This window comes from Salvelinus sp. IW2-2015, linkage group LG2, assembly GCF_002910315.2.
Source record: "Salvelinus sp. IW2-2015 linkage group LG2, ASM291031v2, whole genome shotgun sequence".
Taxonomy (NCBI): Eukaryota; Metazoa; Chordata; class Actinopteri; order Salmoniformes; family Salmonidae; genus Salvelinus; species Salvelinus sp. IW2-2015.
In genome coordinates this window covers 12,349,649-12,376,511 of record NC_036839.1, presented here as the reverse complement: position 1 = coordinate 12,376,511, position 26,863 = coordinate 12,349,649, and the positions used below count along the sequence as shown (strand labels likewise).

Here is a 26,863-nt window from a genome sequence, read left to right as displayed (position 1 = left end):
TAGTGAGGTCTGCACAATGCATCACCGGGGCAAACTACCTGCCCTCCAGGACACCTACACCACCCGATGTCACAGGAAGGCCATAAAGATCATCAAGGACAACAACCACCCGAACCACTGCCTGTTCACCCCGCTATCATCCAGAAGGCACGAGTCAGTACAGGTGCATCAAAGCAGGGACCGAGAGACTGAAAAACAGCTTCTATCTCAAGGCCATCAGACTGTTAAACAGCCACCACTAACATTGAGTGGCTGCTGCCATACATGTAATAAATGTATCACTAGCCACTTTAAACAATGCCACTTAATATAATGTTTACATACCCTACATTACGCATCTCATATGTATATATCTGATCTCCCGGGTGGCGCAGTGGTCTAGGGCACTGCATCGCAGTGCTAGCTGCGCCACCAGAGTCTCTGGGTTCACGCCCAGGCTGGGCGGGTTCGCGCCCAGGCTCTGTCGCAGCCGGCCGCAACCGGAGATCCGGTGGGCGACGCACAATTGGCATAGCGTCGTCCGGGCTAGGAGGGTTTGGCCGGTAGGGAGGGTTTGGCCGGTAGGGATATCCTTGTCTCAGTATGTAAAAATGTAATAAAATGTATCACTCTACTGTAAGTCGCTCTGGATAAGAGCGTCTGCTCTTGGCCGGTAGGATATCCTTGTCTCAGTATGTAATAAATGTATGCACTCTACTGAAGTCGCTCTGATAAGAGCGTCTGCTAAATGACGTAAATGTAAAAAATGTAAAATATACTCTACTCTATACACCTACTGCATCTTGCCATCTTTATGTAATACATGTATCAACTGTACATTTCGGTGTTCCTCAAGGTTCCGTTTTAGCTGATTTCAACTCTCTAGAGACAGCAGGAGCGGTAGAGATACTCTTAATGATCGGCTATGAAAAGCCAACTGACATTTACTCCTGAGGTGCTGACTTGCTGCAACCTCGACAACTACTGTGATTATTATTATTTGACCATGCTGGTCATTTATGAACATTTGAACATTTTGGCCATGTTCTGTTATAATCTCCACCCGGCACAGCCAGAAGAGGACTGGCCACCCRTCATAGCCTGGTTCCTCTCTAGGTTTCTTCCTGGGTTTTGGCCTTTCTAGGGAGTTTTTCCTAGCCACCGTGCTTCTGCACCTGCATTGCTTGCTGTTTGTGGTTTTAGGCTGGGTTTCTGTACAGCACTTTGAGATATCAGCTGATGTAAGAAGGGCTATATAAATACATTTGATTTGATTTGATTTGATATCACTAGCCACTTTAAACAATGCCACTTAATATAATGTTTACATACCCTACATTACTCATCTCATATGTATATACTGTACTTGATACCATCTACTGCATCTTGCCTATGCCGTTCTGTACCATCACTCACTCATATATCTTTATGTACATATTCTTCATCCCTTTAAACTTGTGTGTATAAGGTAGCTGTTGTGGAWTTGTTAGGTTAGATTACTCCTTGGTTAMTACTGCATTGTCGGAACTAGAAGCACAAGCATTTCGCTACACTCGCATTAACATCTGCTAACCATGGGTATGTGASAAATAAAATTTGATTTGATTTGATATATATATTTACCCCAAAATATATYAGGGATTGGAAATTATGCAGACAATTACATTGATGGAAGCAACACTCTTTCCGCAATATTWAAGCTGATCCACCCCTTTAAAAAAAMACTTCCTAGAGCTGGCCACCCGGCCAAACTGAGCAATCGGGGGAGAAGGGCCTTGGTCAGGGAGGTGACCAAGAACCCAATGGTCACTCCTACAGAGCTTTAGAGTTCCTCTGAGGAGTTGGGAGAACCTCCCAGAAGGACAGCCATCTCTGCAGCACTCCACCAATCAGGCCTTTATGGTAGAGCGGCCAGGCGGAAGCCAATCCACAGTAAAAGGCACATGACAGCCCGGTTGGAGTTCCCCAAAAGGCACCTAAAGATTCTCAGACCTTGAGGAAAACAGATTCTCTTGGTCTGATGAAACCAAGATTGAAACTCTTTGCGCCTGAATGCCAAACGGCCACATCTGGAAGAAACCTGGCACCATCCTACATGAAAGCATGGTCGTGGTAGCATCATGCTGTGGGATGTTTTTCAGCGCAGGGACTGGAGACTAGTCAGGATCAAGGCAAAGATGAACGGAGCAAAGTAGAGATTAAAACCTTCTCCAAAGTGCTCAGGACCTAGACTGGGCCGAAAAGCTCACCTTCCAACAGGACAACGACCCTAAGCACACAGCCAAGACAATGCAGGAGTGGCTTCGGGACAAATCTGTGAATGTCCGCACATCTCTGGAGAGACGTAAAAATAGCTGTGCAGCATTGCTCCCCATCCAGCCTGACAGAGCTTGAGAGGATCTGCAAAGACGATTGGAGAAACTCCCCAAATTCAGATGTGCCAAGCTTGTAGCGTCATACCAAGAAAGACTCGATGCTGTAATTGCGGCCAAAAGGTGCTTCAATAAAATTGCTGAGTAAAGGGTCTGAATACTATGTGAACGTGTTATTCAGTTTATTATAGACTGTTGACATCTAGTGGGAGGCGTAGGAAGTGCACAAACAGATCCATATTCCAGCTGGAAGTCAATAGGCGATGAGTTGAAAATCCACCAGCCTCAGAATTTCCACTTCCTGTTTGGAAGTTTGCCTGTCATATGAGTTCTGTTATACTCACAGACATAATTCAAACAGTTTTAGAAACTTCAGWGTGTTTTCTATCCAATAGTAATAATAATATGCATATATTAGCATCTGGGACAGAGTAGGAGGCAGTTCACTCTGAGCACGCTATTCATCCAAAGTGAAAATGCTGCCCCCTATCCCTAAAAAGTTAAGTGGGCATTGTGTCAAGAAGCAGTGCCGCTTAGTTAGGTTGTGTTTCAGAGGATGCATTGCTCTCGACCTTCGCCTCTTCCAAGTCTGTACGAGAGTTGCAGCGATGAGAGAAGACTGTAACTACCAATTAGGAAAATAATAGGAAGAGACTTGCTTGGGCCAAGAAACACGAGCAATGGACATTAGACCGGTGGAAATCTGTCCTTTGGTCTGATGAGTCCAAATTTMAGATGTTTGGTTCCAACTGCCGTGTCTTTGTGAGACGCAGAGTAGGTGAACGGATGATCTCTGGTTCCCACGGTGGAGCATGGAGGAGGTGTAATGGTGTGGGGGTGCTTTGCTGGTGACACTATCTGTGCTTTATTTAGAATTCAAGGCACACTCAATCAGCATGGCTACCACAACATTCTGCAGCGATGCGCCATCRCATCTGGTTTGTGCTTAGTGGGTCTATCATTTGTTTTTCAACAGGACAATGACCCAACACACCTCCAAGCTGTGTAAGGGCTATTTGKTCAAGAAGTGGTGAATCGTTGCTTCAAATCCACAAAAGCCTTGTTTGCTGCTGGGGACCATGTGAACGGTACCTTGGGAGAGGTGATCACAGAGAGCGGATCCYCCAGGTTGCTCTAGCCCCGAATGAAATGGCTGTYAAAATGAGCAAACCCCAGAAACTACTGTAGCTGCACCCTGGATGTGAGTTGGGGCCAATCCACCACCGCACTCACTTTTTCCAGATCTCTCTGAACATTCCCTTCAGAGATGAAGTATCCCAGAAAAGTGATTGTGGAGCGGTGGAACTCGCACTTCTCCACTTTAAGAAACAACTGGTTCTCCAGAAGGRGCTGAAGAACTTGTCGCACATGGAGAACATGTTCCTGGGCAGAACGGGAGAAAACCAGGATGTCATCGAGGTATACAAAAACAAACTGATTCAACATGTCCCAGAGCACATTGTAAATCAGAGCCTGGAAGACAGCAAGAGRGTAGTGAGTCCAAACGGCATGATCAGGTACTCATAGTGTCCACTTACTGTATTGAAAGTGGTCTTCCACTCGTCTCCTTTGCGTACCCGAACAAGGTGGTAGGCATTCCGGAGGTCCAGTTTAGAAAAGATGGTTGCCCCCCTGGAGAGGTTCAAAAGCCGAGGAGAGGAGTGGTAGTGGGTAACGGTTCTTGACCGTGATGTAATGGAGACCCCGGTAATCAATACATGGACGCAGGGTCTTGTCCTTCTTTCCCACAAAGAAGAACCCGCCGGCAGGAGAGGCCGAAGGGCAAATGCTTCCAGCCYTCAGAGTTATCAATGTACTCCTCCATGGCCTTGGTCTCAGGACCAGACAGAGAATATATCCGGCCTTGAGGTGGTGTGGTGCCCGGGAGGAGGTCAATAGCAACAATCGTAAAGACTATGTGGAGGAAGGGAGGTAGCACGAGCCTTACTGAAAACCTCCCGGAGGTCATGATACTCTGTGTGAATGGCAGAGAGATCCAAGGCCGAACTTAACCCAGCAGGCAGACATTTAGGGGAAGGCTGRGCCGTCTTTAGGCAGTGTGAGTGACAGAACGGGCTCTAAACCCAGGATTGAACCAGTGGTCCAGTCAATATTCGGATTGTGCTTCTGGAGCCAAGAATGTGAGGAGACTCAATGAGAAGCAGCTGTATTGACTCACTATGATTACCAGATATCCGCAGAGTCATGGGAACTGTGCTGTGCGTGACTCTMCCAATGGAACGGCCGRCCAGWGCTCTGGCATCCATGGGAACGGAAAGGGGTTGAGTGGYAATACCTAGTTCAGATAGTGTCCATGAAACTCTCATCAGCCCCAGAGTCAATGAGCACCCGAAAAMWCTTTGACTGGTCTCCCCACAGCAGAATAACAGCAAAAGGGGTACGGGTAATTGGAATTAGGGYATTCCCAGTCTGACTCACCGGAGTACTTGTACCTACTAATGATCTAGGTCTCRTCACTGGACAGGTAGCAATGAAATGCCCCACAGCACCGCAATACAGACAACTGTTGGAGCTTAGCCTATGTGAACGTTCCCTAGGCGACAATGATTCTTGAGGGAGCTTGGGTGGCTTCGGATCCTCTCGGAAAAATCATCCTCGGGGACTTCCGGGATCCCTCGGAGGTGAGCAAGCCACTGTGGATGAATGAGTGTGCTCGATACCTGACCTCCTCTCACTCCTGCGTTCCCTTAGGCGTCCATKAATTCTAATGGTGAGGGCAATGAGGGAGTCGAGGTCCACCGGTAGTTCCCGAGCAGCTAGCTCATCTTTTACCACCTCAGATAATCCGTGAAGAAAAGTATCGAAAAGAGACTCCAGATTCCAGGCACTCCCGGCGGCCAATGTGAGAAAATCAACCTCGTAGTCTGCCACACTACGGGAGTTTTGACGTAATTCAATAAGTTTAAAGGAAGGGCGCCTCTCTCCCGGATACCGGAGTATCGAATACCTTCTTCACTTCTGCCATGAAATCCTGCAGATGACAACTAATGGTGGATTGTTGCTCCTAAACTGCCGTAGGCCAGGAGAGCACCCTTCCCGGCATTTGCGTAATAACATACGCTATCTTAGACCGGTCTGAAGGAAACGAAGATGGCTGTAGCTCAAAAATATAAGAGAACACTGAGAAAGAAAAGCCCGGCAGGTACCAGGATCCCCAGAATATTGCTCCGGAGGAGGTAAGCGGGGTTCTCGGGGAGCCGGGGTAGGCTGTACAAGCTCACKACTAATAGGGAAAAAATTACTGGGTGGTTGGGGTTTCTCAGAGCAGGCAGCCTCTGAGCTAACTCCCTGATTTGCTCCATAATCTCCTTAAACCCTTGGTTGTGGCATTCCGTCAAGGAACAGAGCCCTTCCAGAAGGTCCTGTAACAGCTCCTCATGTCTCCCAATAGTGTCTCCCTGCATGGAGACAGCGTGGCGGAGCTGGTCCAAGTCTGCTGTGTCTGTCATGGCCAGTTCGTACTGTAAGGGCACAAGGCGAGASCCAGATGCAGATGGTTAGAGTCTTTGTAGTTTATTTATAATCCAAAAGGAGTAGGCAAGAGAATCGTCGTGGACAGGCAAAAGGTCAAAACCAGATTCTGAGTCCAAGAGGTAAAGAGTGGCAGACAGGCTCGGTGTCAAGGCAGGAAGAGCGGGTACGGAGTCCAGAACAAAGAGGCAAGGGTCAGAACCGGGAGGACTAGAAAAAGAGAATAGAAAACAGGAGCACAGGAAAACGRGCTGGTTGACTTGAAAACATACAAGATGAACTGGCACAGAGGGATAGGAAACACTGGGATAAATACACTGGGGGAAATAAGCGACACCTGGAGGAGGTGGAGAACAGATCACAAGAACAGGTCAAACAGATCAAGGCGTGGCACATGCAGGCAAAGGAATAATTGTTTATCTTAATCTAGAATCCACTCCAGGAAGAAGCCCAGGCACCACACAGAATTGTCTAAGACAAATAATATAATAAATGATCTTCTATTGTACAGTTTGAAACACAGTTGAACTGTGCCAGCATAACATCAACATTAGGGATGGCTAATTGAACATGCATACATGTGCACAGGCACAGAGATTACATTTAGAACAATATCTAGCCGAATATAAAAAATATTTTAAATTTTTTATCTTTTTTATTTCACCTTTATTTAACCAGGTAGGCKAGTTGAGAACAAGTTCTCATTTACAACTGCGACCTGGCCAAGATTAAGCAAAGCAGTGCGACAAAAACCTCAACACAGAGTTACACATAAACAAACGTAGAGTCAATAACACAATAGAAAAATCCATGTACAGTGTGTGCAAATGTAGAAGAGTAGCGAGGTAAGGCAATAAATAGACCATAGAGGCGAAAAAAAATACAATTTAGCATTAACACTGGAGTGATAGATGTGCAGATGATGATGTGCAAGTAGAGATACTGGGGTGCAAAAGAGCAAGAGGGTCAGTAATAATATGGGGATGAGGTAGTTGGGTGTGCTATTTACATATTGGCTGTACAGGTATAGTGATCGGTAAGATGCTCTGACAGCTGATGATTAAAGTTAGAAAGGGAGATATAAGACTCCAGCTTCAGTGATTTTGCAATTCTTTCCAGTCATTGGCAGCAGAGAACTGGAAGGAAAGGCGGCCAAAGGAAGTGTTGGCTTTGGGGATGACCAGTGAAATATACCTGCTGGAGCGAGTGCTACGGGTGGGTGTTGCTATCGTGACCAGTGAGCTGAGATAAYGCGGGGCTTTACCTAGCAAAGACTTATAGATGACCTGGAGCCAGTGGATTTGGCGACGAATATGAAACGAGGGCCAGCCAACGAGAGCATACAGGTCGCAGTGGTGGGTAGTATATGGGGCTTTGGTGACAAAACYGATGGCACTGTGATAGACTACATCCAGTTTGCTGAGTAGAGTGTTGGAGGCTATTTTGTAAATGACATCGCCGAAGTCAAGGATCYATAGGATGATCAGTTTTACGAGGGTATGTTTGGCAACATGAGTGAAGGATGCTTTGTTGCGAAATAGGAAGCCGATTCTAGATTTAGTTTTGGATTGGAGATGCTTAATGTGAGTATGGAAGGAGAGTTTACAGTRTAACCAGACCCCTAGGTATTTGTAGTTGTCCACATATTCTAAGTCTGAACCGTCCAGAGTAGTGATGCTAGTCGGGCGGGAGGGTGCGGGCAGCAATCGATTGAAGAGCATGCACTTAGTTTTACTAGCATTTAAAAGCAGTTGGAGGCCACGGAAGGAGTGTTGTACGGCATTGAAGCTTGTTTGGAAGTTTGTTGGCACAGTGTCCAAAGAAGGGCCAGAAGTATACAGAATGGTGTCGTCTGCGTAGAGGTGGATCAGAGAATCACCAGCAGCAAGAGCGACATTACTGATATATACAGAGAAAATAGTTGCATAACCCTCAACTTTTGCACAGTGACCAGACCGTGCAAATGTATCTAGGTACAGCCATGTCTATCAGGCATGCATAGGCAAATATCTTTCCAGTGAAACCAGTAAATCAGTTTGACTGATTTCCAACAGTAAATTGTTTCTCCTCACTGTTAGGAAATGTAGCTAGCTGGCTAACTTGCTGTAGAGCAAATAATTGTTATTTACATCTGTTGGGAATCCTATCTTGATTCATGCCTATCATTTTATAAGAATGAACTGCATCCACTGTCATAATCATAACCAATGTCAACCCTCATCAAATATGTAACATAGAGTAGCTAGCTTGAAAAATTGTTTACTGTTGCTGATGTTGTAGGTTGATTTGAGCGATTCAGTTCCACTTTCAACATCTTATTATATGTATAGAATAGTTGTGCTTTGAGTTTTAATATGAAAAGTTATTCAGAAGAGAGATGATCTGGGACTGGTGCTGTCACAATAGAGGTAATAGGGACTGGCAGCACCTGCGTCCCTGTGTTCAAGCTGCCAGCATTGTGCTCCAGGGTCCAGGGAGAGGAGCCTTATTCAGGCCAGGGAGGCAGGGACTTGTACTGGGGTTGGGACTGAGCCACCCTGGTCCTCATGCTGGGTGAATGTCAGCAGAGACCCAGCAAGGCCCATGGAGCCCTCCACTCCCTCTGCTCAGCTCCCTCTGCTTGCACCGCCACCCAGCGTGACACCGACATAATCATGGACGGCAGTTGTGACACATGTAAGCAATGACTCCACACAGCTATCTGATCAGCATTACCGCTCTGTCAAAAGCACTGACTGCAGGGGCATGATGGGAGCTGTGATAGGGCSCCTTCCCTCTAACACAGGTCAGAGATGACGCCACTCCAGGGGTGCCCGCCGTACCTCCCCAAAATCAGTTAAACTCCACCATCATCATCAACAACATGGGTCTACATTGAAAACAACGGCCTTTATTTTTAACCTAAACAATAGCCTATTAGGTTAAAAATAAAGGGCAATATAACCAATATATAACTGTATCATGATGATAAGCATTTAAGGAGATTGTCACTTGTTTGGTTTATGTTCTCACATACTCCAAATTGGGATATAAACTCCACAGGGAACAAAAACAGCATTATTTGTCATAAAGCTACGAGGGCATCAGCCATCAATCATTGGCATCACATTTGCTGTAGTCTGTTGTCAGTGCCTATTACGGCTGAATTCATTTTCCTCAATTAATTCAAAATCTAACCCCTTGGCAGCCATGGGTGTATGTTTTTTTTCATCCATCCGCCTACCTATTTGTCAAAATGGTCTAAGTGACAGTGCAGTAATGCACATTCATTATAAAATGTGAAACAATAGTGGGCATATATCATTAATTAAGTCAATATTTGGAAAGGGGGAATTTTGTGGGAATAATCAGTATTACTGCAAGTTCTTTATGTAGCCTACCTGCAAACTGCAAGAGAATCAAATATATTCCAGGACCCTTATAATTAATTCAGCATTKATTTCTTTTTTGAGAAAACCTGATCATATGACTTAAGTATTTTACCCCAAATACTTTCTTTTGTAACATATTTTATTTTAATATTTTATTTGATATTTATTTTCTATACCTAATATTAGCTAATCATAATGTATGATCTGGAGAGCTTTTTAATTGTTTGTCAGGTCACAAGGAACTAGCAATACTGATTCTATTCAAACAACTCCAATCTATTTTAGGGGTGTAAAACAAAAGAAGACAGAAATGTCACTGCAGTGGCTTTGTCTGATCATTTGTATGATCTAAAACGCACACGCACGCACAAACAAGTATACTTTTCCTTATCATTAGCGACATTAGACAAAAACAGTTTGGAATGCATGAAGCATTACTTTAAATGTGGTGTTTAAATTAATTAACTGTAAACATGATTTAATTTCAGGATATCATTTGAAAGTATAATTGCACACTGGGATTAAAATGAACTCTGTCGGACATGTGGTCCCCCCAACTGAGCGCCCACGTTGGAGAAATGTCCAGTTTTAAAATGAATATGCATTTTAGATGAACAAGTCTTAATCTCAATCTTAAAGGACATTTAAAAAACACTTGGAACCTTCCGCGCAATCAGACGCAATTTGACTGCAACGTCCACCATGCAGAATCCGCGATTACATTTTTCATGTGCATGATTGAAATCGCTTTAGTGACCGTGCGGGGAGCATTTCACCGTGCATATTAATTACACACAGGCTTTGTCATCGGGGGTCTCAGCGGCCATGCTTGCTAAGCTGGCTCATTTGAACTGAGACCACAGCTTTTTGAGCCTGCTGTGCGCATCATGCCCACCGTCAAGAGCCAAAGGCTGCAGAGATAGGTTGCTGGTGTGATTACTGGTTAAAAAAMAAATTCCAATTTCTCACCCGCACCTGCAGACTCGAGCGTCTAAGCATCTCGCAATTGGATTAAAGCATAGTAATTAGACTGCTGTATTAGTGTTTAATGGATAAACACTGGAACRGATCAGAAAGTTAGACACTGCCATCAAGTCATTCACTGTCTAATTGTGTGTTTCATTCCTGTTCTGGTTAGAGAACTAATAGAAATCATAGGCTCAATTATACAATTACCAAATCACACCTATCCAATCCTTTTGGGGTTGTATGCATACAACTTCTTAGTTATGAGAATTCCATTTAAATGTAAAATTTCTGAGAAAATTCTCAGATTTAGGGCATTTTCCTCCTTATTGTAAGATTTTTTCTTTAAGTAATTCATAAAGCATTTTTAACATGGGTGTCTATAAGGGTATAGGGGCTAGGGCTTTCGGACAGGACTTCATGACTTCATGACTGCATTATGAATTCCATTACAGAAGAAAAGACCAGTGCTTTGTGTAACTCAAACTATTCTACCTATTTGTTTGCTGAGCAGTGCCAGGGCCACTTATGTCACTTATGCGATGTGAGTCCATGTGACATTTGAGTGGAGGAAGGGAGGCGCAGGGCAGGCAGGAGTCGGTGATGGTTAGGCATAGAAGCCACTGACTCAGCTAGCTGATGTGTGGGACATTTCACACATCTCTCTAGGCCTCCCCCCACGCCAAACAGACCCAAATAGCCCTGATTAACGATCCCCTCCCCAGCCATTGGTGACAGGGAGGAGGGAGATTTTCCTCACAATTATTCCAAGGGCGAAAGCTTTGAAAATGAAATGCAACAAAATCTAAAGATCACATGTGAATATGCCCCCCAAATAGGTTGGGTCTCATTTGGCTCCACCTCCATGTGAAAGAAACCACGCTTTACTGATGGTGGACATACTGTACTGTAATTTTTTACAMGTGCATCCCAAATGGCACCCTATTCCCTCTATACTGCACTATTTTTGACCAGAGCCCTATCGGCCCTGWTCAAAAGTAGTGCACTACATGAGGTGGTTAAGAGCGTTGGGCCAGTAACGGAAAGGTCGCTGGTTCSCATCCCCAAGCCGACTAGGTGGAAAATCTGTCYATCTGCCTTTGAGCAAGGCACTTATGCCTAATTGCTCATGTAAGTCGCTCTGGATAAGAGCGTCTTCTAAATAAATAAAAAAGTGAAAAAGAAGAAATGTAATGAAGATTGTGGGCTTATTTAATAATCCTTTATTTGACATTTGAAGATGGTACTCTCCAGGAGTCACATGGCTGTTTTATAGAAAAACACGGCATTATATTATGATCCAAGCTGCAGTAACCCCACACATTACCACAAACCAGCCCACTCTGACAAATGGACAGTAGTTGAACCCTGAAGGAATTACTGCCATGATGACCATACACTCATCCAAGATGGCTCATTTTATCTCTTCAAATCTCTTCAAATCAAATCCCAATCTGCTCAGGTATTTACAGGATTGATTTGGGGGGCGTAATACTTCAGCCATCCATGAGGAAAATGACTTCAATGTGTGAACAAAAATAATTCCAGTGGTATTTGAATCCAGAGAGCTGTATCTGTTACAYCTGTGTGTCCTTGACACAATTCAAACTCAGCTGTTTGCACYGAACATKTTTTTTCTTCATTTTRCTGAACCTTGCATAAAAATATCACCTTCCACTCTATTACTGTACACAAGGAGCCATTGTTCAGGAGGAAAAGTGAYTTAAGCCACATTCAGTATGTAGAAATTACATCCGAATCCTCTCGTGTCCTTTTGAGGCACATCTAACAAGTTTGCTTGTTTTTTGGATAGCTCAGCAGAACCTGTTTGATAGTTTACCTTGATAAATTAGAGTAGGGGAGATTTAATGAACAGAACGTGTGGGGTTACCTTTGTTTCTTGGGGTAAAAACATATATATATATATTTTCTTACTGTCACATGCCTCCTTAATAATCAGATTTCTCATCCTCCCCATAATAGAGGGCACCCGGAATCTCATTACCTTATCTAGCTGAGAGGAAAAGGGATTTATTTGAATTTTTACTTCCATCGTAAAAAAATAACAACGTAGATACAGAGTTCTGCTTATTTGCACATACATCGAAATCCTCTCCCAGATATGTAAATGACTTGGGCAAAAACTAAATGCTACACCATTAGTTTCCCACTTCATAATCTCCACATGGGGCTGTTAGTGAGATAATGCACCATGCAATACATGGTTTACTTTTAATTAATAGGAAAACGTATTTTGAAATTAATATTAAATCTAGATTAATGTGGGAAACCTCCAAGGTCTAACGGTCTCTTTTTAATTTAAGGCTCTATTACATTGCAAGAAAGGAGAAAKCAGAGACGAGGCTTCTAAGAGAAAAGGCTCTATAAATATTTAAATTCAAAAAGCATGAAATTGTTCTATGGAACAATGGAAGATCACAAGTTTGTTATTCTACAAATAAGGAATGTGAGGGACAACGTGTTATCATGTCACCAGAGGGAAGACCAAAGCATCTCAGATATGGTAAAGGAAAGATGTACAGATTCAAGATAACAACCTATACACGGGAGGTGATTGTAAATAATTGGTATGATAGTAATATGCATTTCATTATTAGCTTGCAACATGACAAAAGAGTAAGCTATTGGGGTAATTTTTGAGTGGATGTCATACAAGACAAGGACCTCATGAAATCTCCCTTGTAACCAACTTTTAGCACAATAAAATACACTGCAAAACGCTCATCAGCATCGTTTCCCAATATTGTTGTTGTGTTATTGTTTTAACATAGGACATTTAAAAATAGTCATGCCAAAAATGCAGAAACGCAAACAAAATTGACAGGCGCCCAGCCGCCCGGCGGTGGTCTACTCTCTGTTTTATTCCAACGTCAGACCTGTTCTGAAGTCTTAAACAATCCCCTTTTGATCTTTTCTGACTTACACCACAAAGCAAAAGTAGAAAGGACAGCTTGTGCACCGCCCAAAGAGGTATCACCCTCTACAGCCTCCCTGTTCCCCACAAATGCCAGACTTTATTGCAAGGCAGTGGCCAGGTTAGGCCAATCTGCACTTCTAACATTTTCTGGATGGTCTTCTACTTCTGCCATGCTTTTATTGTCACCCCTATATAGTGTGCTCCATGACTTCAGAAATGTCCTTGATCCCTGTGCTAGATGAATCCTTACTTGACACACAGGGGGTGTACACTGTACTGTAAGGATGTTAGTACTGAAGCTTAACAATTAAAGATGACATGTACATTTATGTACCAACTCGTCCCGGTTCATATCCATACAAGCCGTTCCTTTCACCTAAAAGAGTTAGGCTACAGACTTCCCCTCATGAGTAAGAGTCTAAGAGATAAAGCATTTAGCAACTGCGCTAAGTGACACATTTGCTTCTTGCATTAACTCCGCGCAACTAATGCATGTTAATGTTTATTATGTTCATTCACTTGAAGTTTAACAGGATGGCTGGGTGAGAATCCCAGGGCCTTTGCGACAATGCTGATGTATTCTTTGCTAATGCTAGAAGCATATTTGCATGTTCTAATTCTAGCAGCACATTCACATGTTCTAATGCTAGCAGCACATTCACATGTTCTAATGCTAGCAGCACATTCACATGTTCTAATGCTAGCAGCACGTTCACATGTCTAATGCTAGCAGCACATTCACATGTTCTAATGCTAGCAGCACGTTCACATGTTCTAATGCTAGCAGCACTTCACATGTTCTAATGCTAGCAGCACGTTCGCATGTTCTAATGCTAGCAGCACATTCACATGTTCTAACAAGCTAGCAGCACATTCACATGTTCTAATGCTAGCAGCACATTCACATGTTCTAATGCTAGCAGCACATTCACATGTTCTAATGCTAGCACACATTCACATGTTCTAATGCTAGCAGCACATTACATGTTCTAATGCTAGCAGCACGTTCACATGTTCTAATGCTAGCAGCACGTTCACATTTCTAATCAGCAGCACATTCATGTTCTAATGCTAGCAGCACAGCATGTTCTAATGCTAGCAGCACATTCACATGTTCTAATGCTAGCAGCACATCACATTCTAATGCTAGCAGCACGTCACATGTTCTAATGCTAGCAGCAACGTCACATGTTCTAATGCTAGCAGCACGTTCACATGTTCTAATTGCTAGACCACATTCACATGTTCTAATGCTAGCAGCACATTCACATGTTCTAATGCTAGCAGCACGTTCACATTTTCTAATGCTAGCAGCACATTCACATGTTCTAATGCTAGCAGCACATTCACATGTTTCAATGCTAGCAGCACGTTCACATGTTCAAAATGCTAGCAGCACATTCACATGTTCTAATGCTAGCAGCCACTTCACATGTTCTAATGCTAGCAGCACATTCACATGTTCTAATGCTAGCAGCACATTCACATGTTCTAATGCTAGCAGCACATTCACATGTTCTAATGCTAGCAGCACCATGTTCACATTGTCTAATGCTAGCAGCACTTCACATGTTCTAATGCTAGCAGCACATTCACATTCTAATGCTAGCAGCACATTCACAGTTCTGTAAGTGTAAGGGGCCTCAAGCGAGGAAGTCCAAACATGACATGTTTTCATCTCATAAKGGTAATTGGGATATTTCTGCTAAGAACTCAAACGGAGAAACTGTGAGATCTGTGAATCTGCTCTGCTTGTTGTGGATTTGAACACTAACACTGACGTTTCGTGTTAGCCCTAACACTTGGGGGAATGAATCCCAAATATAAAGCATAAACAGGGTCTGTGGAACTGTTGCGGGATGAGATGGTGAGATCGTTTCAATGGAGAGTTTAAGGCGAGTGAAACGGTTTTCTAAGTAGCCAGAGGGTCCTTGCAACTACTTTAATTATGATTATACGGTAGAGAAGGAAGGCAGCCCTAAGGACAGGGAGTGAAAGTGGAGAATTATGTGCAGGGGCTGTACGTATCCTCTCAAGAGCTTCTCAAGAGTAGGAGTGCTCATCTAGGATCAGGTCCCTCCTGGAAATATAATCATATGAATTATAATCTAAACGCAAAACTGATCCTAGATCAGCGCTGCTACTCTGAGATGCTTTATATACGTAAAGCCCCTGGTCTCAAATGCAGCCTCTGTAGCCTACTTGCGCAGAGACAAAGGAGCTTCATTACATGAACATTATATTCTTTACATTATTCATCCAGGGTTACTGACATGTCTGAAGTTAGATTTGGTACTCATATGAGACTTGATAACTTATGTTCTATTAATGACCTCTGTGGGAACTTGAAGGTATTTATACTGTCTAAATGGTAGCAGGCAGCACTGCAAAGATGAACACCATGACTACAGACAGTTTTCCCTATTGTCTGAAGACCTGAGCAATGCATTTTCAGAAAGCTTATTTTTTTATCACAATTGGGATGATTTTTGGAGGGAGAGAGAGAGAGAAAGAATGCTTGCCAATGACTATGGTAGTGGGAATATTCACCTGACATGTGATTTGTGTGTCGCATGGCACAACCAACCACTACTGGGCCATTAAATATATGTAAATGAAGAGAAACACAAGAGAGCTAGGGCATGATAGCACGCACAAGGGAGAAATGGATCCTGGGTAGTGATTAATTTATTTGATGATGCCTCTAGTGAGGAATTTTAGGTCACAAATGAAGTGACAGGATGACAAATTACCATTTTAAGGAATTTACTAGGAATCATTAACGAACAATTGCCAGGTAGTTTATGGCAGGCCAGAGATGACGGAATAAATGTAGATCGTATTCCTTATCTGGCTATGAATTATGAATTATCTTTTTTAGGGGGGACAATCTTGCCAGAGTGCTTGTCTTATTGGGTGTAATGCATGGTGTAGTTCTGACTAAATTGTAAATTAATTTAGGGACAAGATTCTGCACAATTAACTTGCTGGTCGGCGGGAGGTAAGGAGATAAACTCTGAGGAGCACTACACRAGTGTCAGTGTCTTTCCATAGAGTTACCAATCCGTGTCAACCCTGCTGCGATTCCATATTAATGTTTCTTGTTTATTCAGATTCTAAAATGGCATACAAAGAGACAACATTTTACAGTGGTTAAGAAGACACTGTTTTATACAGGCAATTGTATGCACCACATGCATATGTGTGCTATATTTGTTTACTGTTAGCCAGTTGGATAGAAGGGGGTGCTAAATGACCATAGAATAGTATTTTCATAGCCTACTTTAAGAGAAGTTCTTCTTTTGGGTTATTATTTGAGTCACAGAGCCATATCTGTGTGTTGTATTGACATGTACTGTCTTCAGACCACCCGTATTATGTCCAGTCTATCTCAGCATGTCACGATCGTCAAAGGGAGAGAGAGAGGACCAAGGCGCAGCGTGCGAAAAAATACATCTTCTCTTTTATTTATTTATGTCACGTTCTACTAATTGTTTCCTTTTTCTATTGTTTAGTTTTCTTCTTCTAAATAAAGAGAAGTGTATTTTCAACGCTGCGCCTTGTCTCTCTCTCTCCCCTTTGACGATCGTGACAGAATTACCCACCAACGCATGGACAAGCAGCGTGAGCGGAACAACAACAGTGCAAGTACCAGGACTCGTGGACATGGGAGGATGTTTGGGACGGCAAGGGTTGCTACACTGGGAGGAGATCCGAGCTTGGAAGAGATCGCCTTCCATGGAACAGCTGGAGGCGATTAGGAGAGCAGAGGGCAACCGGAGAGAGGAACCGGTAGTTATGAGGGTACTCGACTAGTCAATGGAAGCCGTGAAGAAACCCCAAACATTTCTTGGGGGGGGGGCTAAGAGGTCGTGGGCCGAGGGCAAATAGGAGACCTGCGCCTCACTTCCCAGCTTACGTGGAGAGCGAGAGTACGGCAGACACCGTGTTACGAAGTAAGAGCGCACGGTGTCTCGTGTACGTGTGCATAGCCCGGTGCGGGTTATCCACCCTCCCGCACTACATTCTGGCCACCGTGCGTCTCCTCCGGGCCGGTTTACATGGCACCAGCCTTACGCATGGTGTCCCCGGTTCGCCTACATAGCCCGGTGCGGGTTATTCCACCTCCCCGCACTGGGTCTGGCGACGGGAGCATACAACCAGTAGGTTGGGCAGGCTCAGTGCTCAAGGGAGCCAGTACGCCTGCACGGTCCGGGTATTTTCTCCCGGCGCCACTCCCCGTCCAGCCAGTACCACCAGTGCTACACCACGCACCAGGCTTCCGAGCGTCTCCAGACCCTGTTCCTCCCCACGCACTCTCCCTATGGTGCGTGTCCTCCACCCAGTACCACAGTTCCGGCACCACGTACTAAGCCTCCTGTGCGTCTCCAACGAGGTAAGCACTGGTCCGTTCTCCCGTACTCGCCCTGAGTGTGTGTGCCCTCCACCGGTACCACCAGTGCCGGTACCACGCACCAGGCCTATAGTACGCCTTGAGAGTCCAGTGTGCCCTGTTGTTGTTCCCCGCACTAGCCTGAAGGTGCGTGTCCTTAGCCCGGTACCTCCAGTTCCGGCACCAGCACGCCCAGGCCTACAGTGCGCCTCATCCGGCAGAGCCATCCGTCGCCCAGTGCCATCTGAGCCATCCGTCTCCCGAGCGCCATCTGAGCCATCCGTCTCCCCAGCGCCATCTGAGCCATCCGTCTGCCCAGTGCCATCTGAGCCTTCCGTCTGCCCAGTGCCATCTGAGCCATCCGTCCCCCAGTGCGTCCTGAGTTCCGTCTGCCAGTGCCGTCTGAGCATCCGTCTGCCCAGTGCCGTCTGAGCCATCCGTCTGTCCCGAGCCATTAGAGCCGCCCGTCTGTCCGAGCCGTCAGAGCCGTTCGTCAGTCAGGACGCTAGAGCCATTCGTCAGTCAGGACTGCCAGAGCCGCACACAGACAGGATCTGCCAGAGCCGCCAACCAGACAGGATCTGCCAGAGCCGCCAACCAGACAGGATCTGCCAGAGCCGCCAACCAGACAGGATCTGCCAGAGCCGCCAACCAGACAGGATCTGCCAGAGCCGCAACACCAGACAGGATCTGCCAGAGCCGCCAACCAGACAGATCTGCCAGAGCCGCCAGTGAGCCATGAGCAGCCAGAGCCGCCAGTGAGCCATGAGCGTCCAGAGCCATCAGCCAGCCATGAGCGTCCAGAGCCGTCAGCAGCCATGAGCGTCCAGAGCCGTCAGCCAGCCATGAGCGTCCAGAGCCGTCAGCCAGCCATGAGCGTCCAGAGCCGTCAGCCAGCCATGAGCGTCCAGAGCCGTCAGCCAGCATGAGCGTCCAGAGCCGTCAGCCAGCCATGAGCGTCCAGAGCCATCAGCCAGCCATGAGCGTCCAGAGCCGTCAGCGAGCCATGACCAGCCAGAGCGCGTCAGCGAGCCATGACCAGCCAGAGCCGTCATCCAGCCATGACCAGCCAGAGCCGTCATCCAGCCAGGATCCGCCAGAGCCGTCATCCAGCCAGGATCTGCCAGAGCCGTCATCCAGCCAGGATCCGCCAGAGCGTATCCAGCCAGGATCCGCCAGAGCCTACAGCCAGGATCCGCCAGAGCCAGCCAGCCAGCCAGGATCCGCCAGCCAGCCAGGATCCGCCAGCCAGTCCGGTGCTGTCCCTCAGTCCGGAGCTGCCGTCCCTCAGTCCGGAGCTGCCCCTTATCCTGGTGCGCCCCTTATCCTGGTGCTGCCCTTATCCTGGTGCTGCCCCTTAGTCCGGTGCTGCCCCTTAGTCCGGTGCTGCCCCTTAGTCCGGTGCTGCCACTTAGTCCGGTGCTGCCCTTAATCCAGTGGGGTTAATTTGGAGGGTGGCCATTTGGAGGAGGCTACGAAAGCGGGTAGTGACTATGGTGGGGTGGGGACCCCGACCAGCGCCATGGACAGACGCCCACCCAGACCGTGGACAGACGCCCACCCAGACCCTCCCCTAGACTTTATGCTGGTGCGCCCGGAGTTCGCACCTTAAGGGGGGATTATGTCACTTCCTGACCTATTGTTCCTTTTTCTATTGTTTGGTGGCCAGATATGTAGGGCCGGCTTTCATGACATCCGGCTCAATACTCAATCACCCTGCCAGTGCGGGGAGGTGGAATAACCCGCACCGGGCTATGCACACGTACAGGAGACACCGTGCGCTCTACTGCGTAACACGGTGTCTGCCCGCTATCTGCTCTCCACGGTAAGCCTGGGAAGTGGGCGCAGGTCTCCTACCTGCGCCCAAAAACTAAACAAAAACAACAAATAGACGAACGTGAAGCTATAAATGACTAAGTGCAAAAAACATGCAACATAGACACAGACATAGACAACTACCCAATAGACTAGACAAAACACACAAAAACAACCCACCCCAACTCACGCCCTAACCAACTAAATAATAAAAGAAAAAAGAACAATAGGTCAGGAACGTGACACAGCACTGGCCATTGCCTAACGGCCATTAGCTGAAGACATTGCTTTCTATTGAATAAGGCTATCATACAGTGAGGGAAAAAGTATTTGATCCCCTGCTGATTTTGTACGTTTGCCCACTGACAAAGAAATGATCAGTCTATAATTTTAATGGTAGGTTATTTGAACAGTGAGAGACAGAATAACAACAAAAATATCCAGAAAAAACGCATGTCAAAAATGTTATAAAATTGATTTGCATTTTAATGAGGGAAATAAGATTTGACCCCCTCTCAATCAGAAAGATTTCTGGCTCCCAGGTGTCTTCATACAGGTAACGAGCTGAGATTAGGGACACTCTTAAAGGGAGTGCTCCTAATCTCAGTTTCTTACCTGTATAAAAGACACCTGTCCACAGAAGCAATCAATCAATCAGATTCCAAACTCTCACCATGGCCAAGACCAAAGAGCTCTCCAAGGATGTCAGGGACAAGATTGTAGATCTACACAAGCTGGAATGGGCTACAAGACCATTGCCAAGCAGCTTGGTGAGAAGGTGACAACAGTTGGTGTGTTTATTCGCAAATGGAAGAAACACAAAGAACTGTCAATCTCCCTTGGCCTAGGGCTCCATGCAAGATCTCACCTCGTGGAGTTGCAATGATCATGAGAATGGTGAGGAATCAGCCCAGAACACACAGGAGGATCTTGTCAATGATATCAAGGCAGCTGGGACCATAGTCACAAGAAAACAATTGGTAACACACTACGCCGTGAAGGACTGAAATCCTGCAGCGCCCGCAAGGTCCCCCTGCTCAAGAAAGCACATATCATGCCCGTCTGAAGTTTGCCAATGAACATCTGAATGATTCAGAGGACAACTGGGTGAAACGTGTTGTGGTCAGACGAGACCAAAAATGGAGTTCTTTGGCATCAACTCAACTTGTCGTGTTTGGAGGAGGAGGAATGCTGCCTATGGACCCCAAGAAACCATCCCCACCGTCAAACATGGAGTGGGAAACATTATGCTTTGGGGGTGTTTTTCTTGCTAAGGGACAGGACAACTTCACCGCATCAAAGGGACGATGGACGGGGCCATGTACCGTCAAATCTTGGGTGAAAACCTCCTTCCCTCAGCCAGGGTATTGAAAATGGGTCGTGGATGGGTATTCCAGCATGACAATGACCCAAAACACACGGCCAAGGCAACAAAGGAGTGGCTCAAGAAAAAGCACATTAAGGTCCTGGAGTGGCCTAGCCAGTCTCCAGACCTTAATCCCATAGAACATCTGTGGAGGGAGCTGAAGGTTCGAGTTGCCAAACGTCAGCCTCGAAACCTTAATGACTTGAAGAAGATCTCAAAGAGGAGTGGGACAAAATCCCTCCTGAGATGTGTGCAAACCTTGTGGCCAACTACAAGAAACATCTGACCTCTGTGATTGCAACAAGGGTTTTGCCACCAAGTACTAAGTCATGTTTTGCAGAGGGGTCAAATACTTATTTCCCTCATTAAAATGCAAATCAATTTATAAATTTTTTGACATGCGTTTTTCTGGATTTTTTTTGTTGATATTCTGTCTCTCACTGTTCAAATAAACCTACCATTAAAATTACAGACTGATCATTTCAATGTCAGTGGGCAAACGAACAAAATCAGCAGGGATCAAATACTTTTCCTCAACTGTACTTCAGAAGATACTGGAAAATTGTTAGCAGAAACGTCTATTGCCAATGGTGGAACGGAGACCAGATACCAATATGTCTTTAAACGACTGATTTCCCTACGAACAAATGTATATCGACAACGGCCCCTTGCTCATAGAGTTTTCCTGATGAAACAAACATTTTTAAAAATGTATTTCAACTTATATGGCAAGGTCTGGCGTCTCCTTCGAATGGCTCTGAATTGGACTTATTCACGACACATCTCAAGCCACATAACTTCTTCTCTCTGACAAAATAAGTAAATTCACTCTTTAAAAATAAGCAAATACGTCAAAGGAAATATTCTACATTATTTAAGTTTTAAAGGAGACAGATGCTCTGACAAGCGTCTCTGTCAAGCTTATCTGTTCTGTTACGATTGTTGCCTTAAAACTGCTCTTATAAGCCCTGATAAGATAAAAGCTGAGTTGACAGGACTAGACATTCACTGTGTACATTAATAAGACAGAATCCTTGATTTCCCTCCTGGGCCTTCTTGCGGGATTCACTGGCTGCCTCCCTTAAATGGCACCCTATTCCCTGTYGTGCGCTACTTTTGGCCATAGCCTCATGGGCCCTGGCCAAAAGTAGTGCACTATATAGGGAATAGGGTGCCATTTGGGATGCATYCACTGCTCAACTACTGTAGTAGGTGTGACAAATGGATGTGGTTTAGAAGTGCCAAAATTGTATGTTCACCGATGAAATGTCACTAGGATTTCTAAAAACACTTAGTAATTACACATTACAGAAGTGAAACCACTGATCCCCAGTTTTGGGACATGCCACAACGATTAGTGAATTGGTGGAATCTAAGTCTGTGCTGATTATGCTGTGGTTTCTGAAGCATCAAAATAGCACAGCAAGTTTGGGACCAGCAAAAAGAAATTCAATGAGAATGTTTTCCTTGGCTTTGTGAGATTAAATAAATGTGGTGGTGTTATAACGATACAATCTAGGACTCTATTTGGCCCCATACACACTCAGGTTATATATTACTAATGTACAAGGCATTTGACACAATGGTTGTGATACAACTGATATTTTTCTAGTAGAACAGAATGTTTGTCTGTATACATTTTTTTACACAATCATTGTCCGGTGTGACCGGTTACAGGATCTGAGGTGACTGACGTTAGTTCCTACTTCAAAGTAGGGCTGTAACTAAAAAAATWAAAAAWATATAATAATATATATAGAGTGCCTTCGGAAAGTATTCAGACCCCTTGACTTTTTCCACATTTTGTTAGCTTACAGCCTTAATTTAACATTTATAAATTGTTTTTTTTRCATCAATCTACACACAAAACCCCATAACGACAAAGCAAACTGTTTGTTTYAAATTTTTGCWAATTTATTAACAATAAAAACMGATATATAATTCACATAAGTATTCAGACCCTTTACTCAGTACTTTGTTGAAGCAAGTATTGGCAGCGATTACCGCCTCAAGTCTTCTTGGGTATTACGCAACAAGCTTGGCACACATGTACAGTATCTGGGGAGTTTCTCCCATTCTTCTCTGCAAATCCTCTCAAGCTCTGTCAGATTGGATGGGGAGCGTTGCTACACAAGAACCCGATGGTCACTCTGACAGAGCTCCAGAGTTCCTCTGCAGCACTCCACCAATCAGGCCTTTATGGTAGACGGAAGCCACTCCTCAATAAAAAGCAGATGACACTCCACTTGGAGTTTGCTGGAGTTTGCTGGTCTGATGAAACCAAGATTGAAGTCTTTGGCCTGAATGCCAAGCGTCATGTCTGGAGGACACCTGGCAKCATCCCTATGGTGAAGCATGGTGGTGGCAGCATCCTGCTTTGGGGATGTTTTTCAGCGACAGGGACTTGGAGACTAGTRAGGATCGAGGCAAAGATGAACAGAGAAAAGTACAGAGAGATTGTTGATGAAATCCTGCTCCAGAGCACTCAGGACCTCAGACTGGGGAGAAGGTTCAACTTCCAACAGGACAACGACCCCAAGCACACAGCCAAGACAACGCAGGAGTGGCTTCGGGACATGTTTCTGAATGTTTTTGAGTGGCCCAGCCAGAGCCCGGACTTGAACCCGATCTAACATCTCCAGAGAGACCTGAAAATAGCTGTGCAGTAACGCTCCCCATCCAACCTGACAGAGCTTGAGAGGATCTGCAGAGAAGAATGAGAGAAACTCCCCAAATACAGGTGACCCYAGCTTGTACCGTCATACCCAAGAAGACTCGAGGCTGTAATCYCTTCAACAAAGTAATGAGTAAAGGGTCTGAATACTTGAATACTTTTTTTTTTATACGTTTGCTAAAACATCTTAAAACCTGTTTTTCCATTGTGATTATGGGGTATTGTGTGTAGATTGATGAAGGAAAAAAACAATTCAATCAATTTTAGAATAAAATTATAAAAAGGTATATGAATACTTTCCAAATGCGCTGTATGTGAATGTCATGGTTGATAACATACTGTAGATATATAAATTGTCCCACTTCACTAAGGAGAACAGACAGCTTGTCTGTAAATACCATTTTCTCTCAACTGATATTCTACGGGCCAACAGGGAGCTTTATTCATCCAATGACCCGTTTGTGATCTAGAAGACAACATTTTCCATGTTAAAAAATGCATTTCCTCCTCATAACAACTTCTTGAAACCGTAGGCCTAGTCTTGATTTATGCTCTGCATGGGCAGTGCACCCACATCCCTTCTCCTTGGTCCTAGAATAAATTAAATCAAATARAACACTGGGGCAACTTGGTGCTCCTATGATATATCTGGGTTATTTTGTTCACAAGTTTCCTCGAAATTAATTACATGAGTGATTACTTTGCTCAGAGAGGAAACACACTTGCTGCACTGAAGACTGTCTGTAGAACACAACAGCCTATCGCGACCCACTGGTTCAGACAAAGCCTATTTTAAATCCTGCTGAATTTCAGTATCGCAGCAGAGGGAAAACATGACTAAATTGGATGCTAAAATTGGAATCTCCCCTTTGGAAAGACTGGCACAGGAATGATCCATTTCCACCGTTCCTGTCCTACATTCAGAACCCAAACTGATTTATTGATTATTTAATTGGGTGGTTAATCATTTGTCAAGAAGTTCACGTTGGCACTCTACAGAATACATCATACATTTCTCTTAAAAGTGCAATTTAAATAATTCAATTTTGATGTGCCAGCTTGCTGGAGCCACTCCATTTAATTCTGCACCAGCTTTGAGCTGAGGAGGGATTGATCAATACATACTGCTTTATAGTACCTGACTGTAGTAATTCAACCACAGCAGACACTTTCAAAAGAAAGTCAATGGTCAGGTCAAATGAGAACGTTAAAGGATATATTGCATGCTTTAGTCGTGTGTCATACAGTGCAATGTCATAATCTTARATGTTTGCATTTGAATTATAAGTACTTTTTAATACATATGTTTTGTGAAATCTTAAAGGAATAGCATGGGTATAAAGGCATGGATCAGTAATCTACCTCTACATAACCTCTGACCAGTCCTTTTTGTGTGTCACAAATGAATGCATGAGTGATCACAATAATGTTCACACTCTGCATTGGACACACACAGCATGTGGCAATGAAAGCGTCGGTGAGCTTTTTTTCAGATTGTGCCCAATTTCATGCCGCTATAGACACCAAGCTTCAGTTCATCACACTAGATTTAGAATATAAATCAACTGTATTCAGCGGTTCAAGATACAGTATATCTCTTATCATAATTGTACAGTACAGTACAGTACAGTACAGTATAAAGGTATTAATTTCATATTTTAAAGTTGCATGCGTCCTTCTGTAGGTGATAGTGGGGTAAGTTAAGCCAAAGGGATCAATTGAGACATCATTTTTTTTCTAACACCATATTCAGAATTCAAAATTTGACCAAATAATTAGGAAGAAGTCATCATTTCATGGAGTCTGTGAAGAAAGAAAGCACATGGAAAAAGTGGTAAGCAAGTTAGCGAAAAAATAAAAAGATTCACCAAGTCAAATTAATATATTGTGTTAGAGGTTTCATGATGCTTGTATCTTAACCAAATTAGATAATTTTAAGATTGCTCTATACATCAGTATGGGTCTCTATATGTGTCACACCCTGATATGTTTCACCTGTCTTGTGCTTGTCTCCACCCCCTACCAGGTTCCTTCCAATTTTCCAATTTTTCCCCGTTTTCCCCTGTGTATTTATACCTGCGTTTTCTGTTTGTCTGTTGCCAGTTCGTCTTGTCTTGTTCAGGTCATACCAGCGTGTTTGTTGTCTTCTCGGTGCTGTCCTGTGCCTGCCTGACTCTGACCTGGTTTACGAACCCCTTGACCTGCCTTTTGCCTGCCCCCTATGTCACAATACATATCTGAGATTCGGACTATCCACCTCCTGTGCCTGCATCTYGGTCTTATCCTGAGTCGTGATAATATGCTTCAATATGAGGTACTAAACCTAGCATGAAAGTGCATCCTTGTATCTGTGTGGGCTAATATAGTCAAAGTGTTTTCCTTGGGCTAAGTTGAGCCAATGACAAGTTGAACAAATTGTGAAAAGTGTGAAAGGCGTTATCGCTGGGATATGAGATAACAACAGGGCCTTGGCCTGTGCTAAGTGTTTAAAAAAGTACAAAGTGTTTGTTAGGTGTTAAGCCTGTGTTAAAATATGCTTAAAATGATTCAAATACAAAAGTGATTGGGATTGTGTTGGGGAAATAAAGATAGACATGGTTTTTAACCGGTAGTGGTAATATTTCATTCAGCACCGAAATGTGTAGGCGGCTTAATTTAGTCTGTGTAGTTGGCTTAACTTATCCTTTCCTGCGGCTTAACTTACTCCATACCCGGGGTAACTTGTGCCATGAGATCACTTTTTTTGGACAAGCTATGTTTTCAAAACTGTAACGTTTACATTTATTCTGATTAGGGATTGAACGTCATTTATAATAAGGGTTACATTAAGAAAATCAGACCTCTCTGAAATGAAAATGGATGGCCCTCCCTTCAGCAGAATATATTCTACCTAAACCCTCCATGAATTCTGGAGAAAACAAACAAGTGACCTTCCCCTATACCCAAAATAATAATTAAAACAAAGTGGATAGCAGAGAACATGTCCACCGTTTACCCTCACTTCAGAATMATCCATATCCAGATCCTTGGATATGCAGTTTTAGAAACTGTTCCTCGTCCTTTAAGCATTAGTCTACATTGCAATGCAGGAATTTTCATAGTACCATTTTGGCTGCGGGCCAGAAGGTTGTGGGTTCGCAGACCATTATGGACAAGAGTAGAGGTGAAAAGATCTCCTTTATAGCAAAAGCATTGCAAGAATCTATCATCGTATTTGCAGGTTCAAGACAAAATAGCCTTTTATTAACATTTCATGCAATTCTACATAATTTTACATATCAGCGGAACCACACAAATGACCAAAATTACAGGCTAAGAACAGACAGAGAGATAGGTCTATATGTTCATCTTTTCATATTTCTCCAATGCGAAATCAGTGTGTCTTGTTTGCAACGAAACGATCCCTGTTTGCAAATAATTAAATCTGAGATGGCATTAGGAATCTGACCATGGTACTTTCATAAGTTAGGCCTACCTTTCCTCCCCAGACAGAGTAG

At 44.3% G+C, this 26,863-nt stretch overlaps 1 long non-coding RNA gene across 1 annotated transcript in view; it reads left to right on the top strand.

The window, feature by feature from the left end:
- The first annotated feature begins 360 nt into the window (after positions 1-360).
- LOC139028818 (uncharacterized) overlaps positions 361-26,863 on the top strand; it is a 179,966-nt gene continuing 153,463 nt past the window's right edge. Inside the window, exon 1 of the long non-coding RNA XR_011481030.1 lies at positions 361-396. This is a non-coding gene — a long non-coding RNA (uncharacterized lncRNA). The remainder of the gene's footprint in view (positions 397-26,863) is intronic.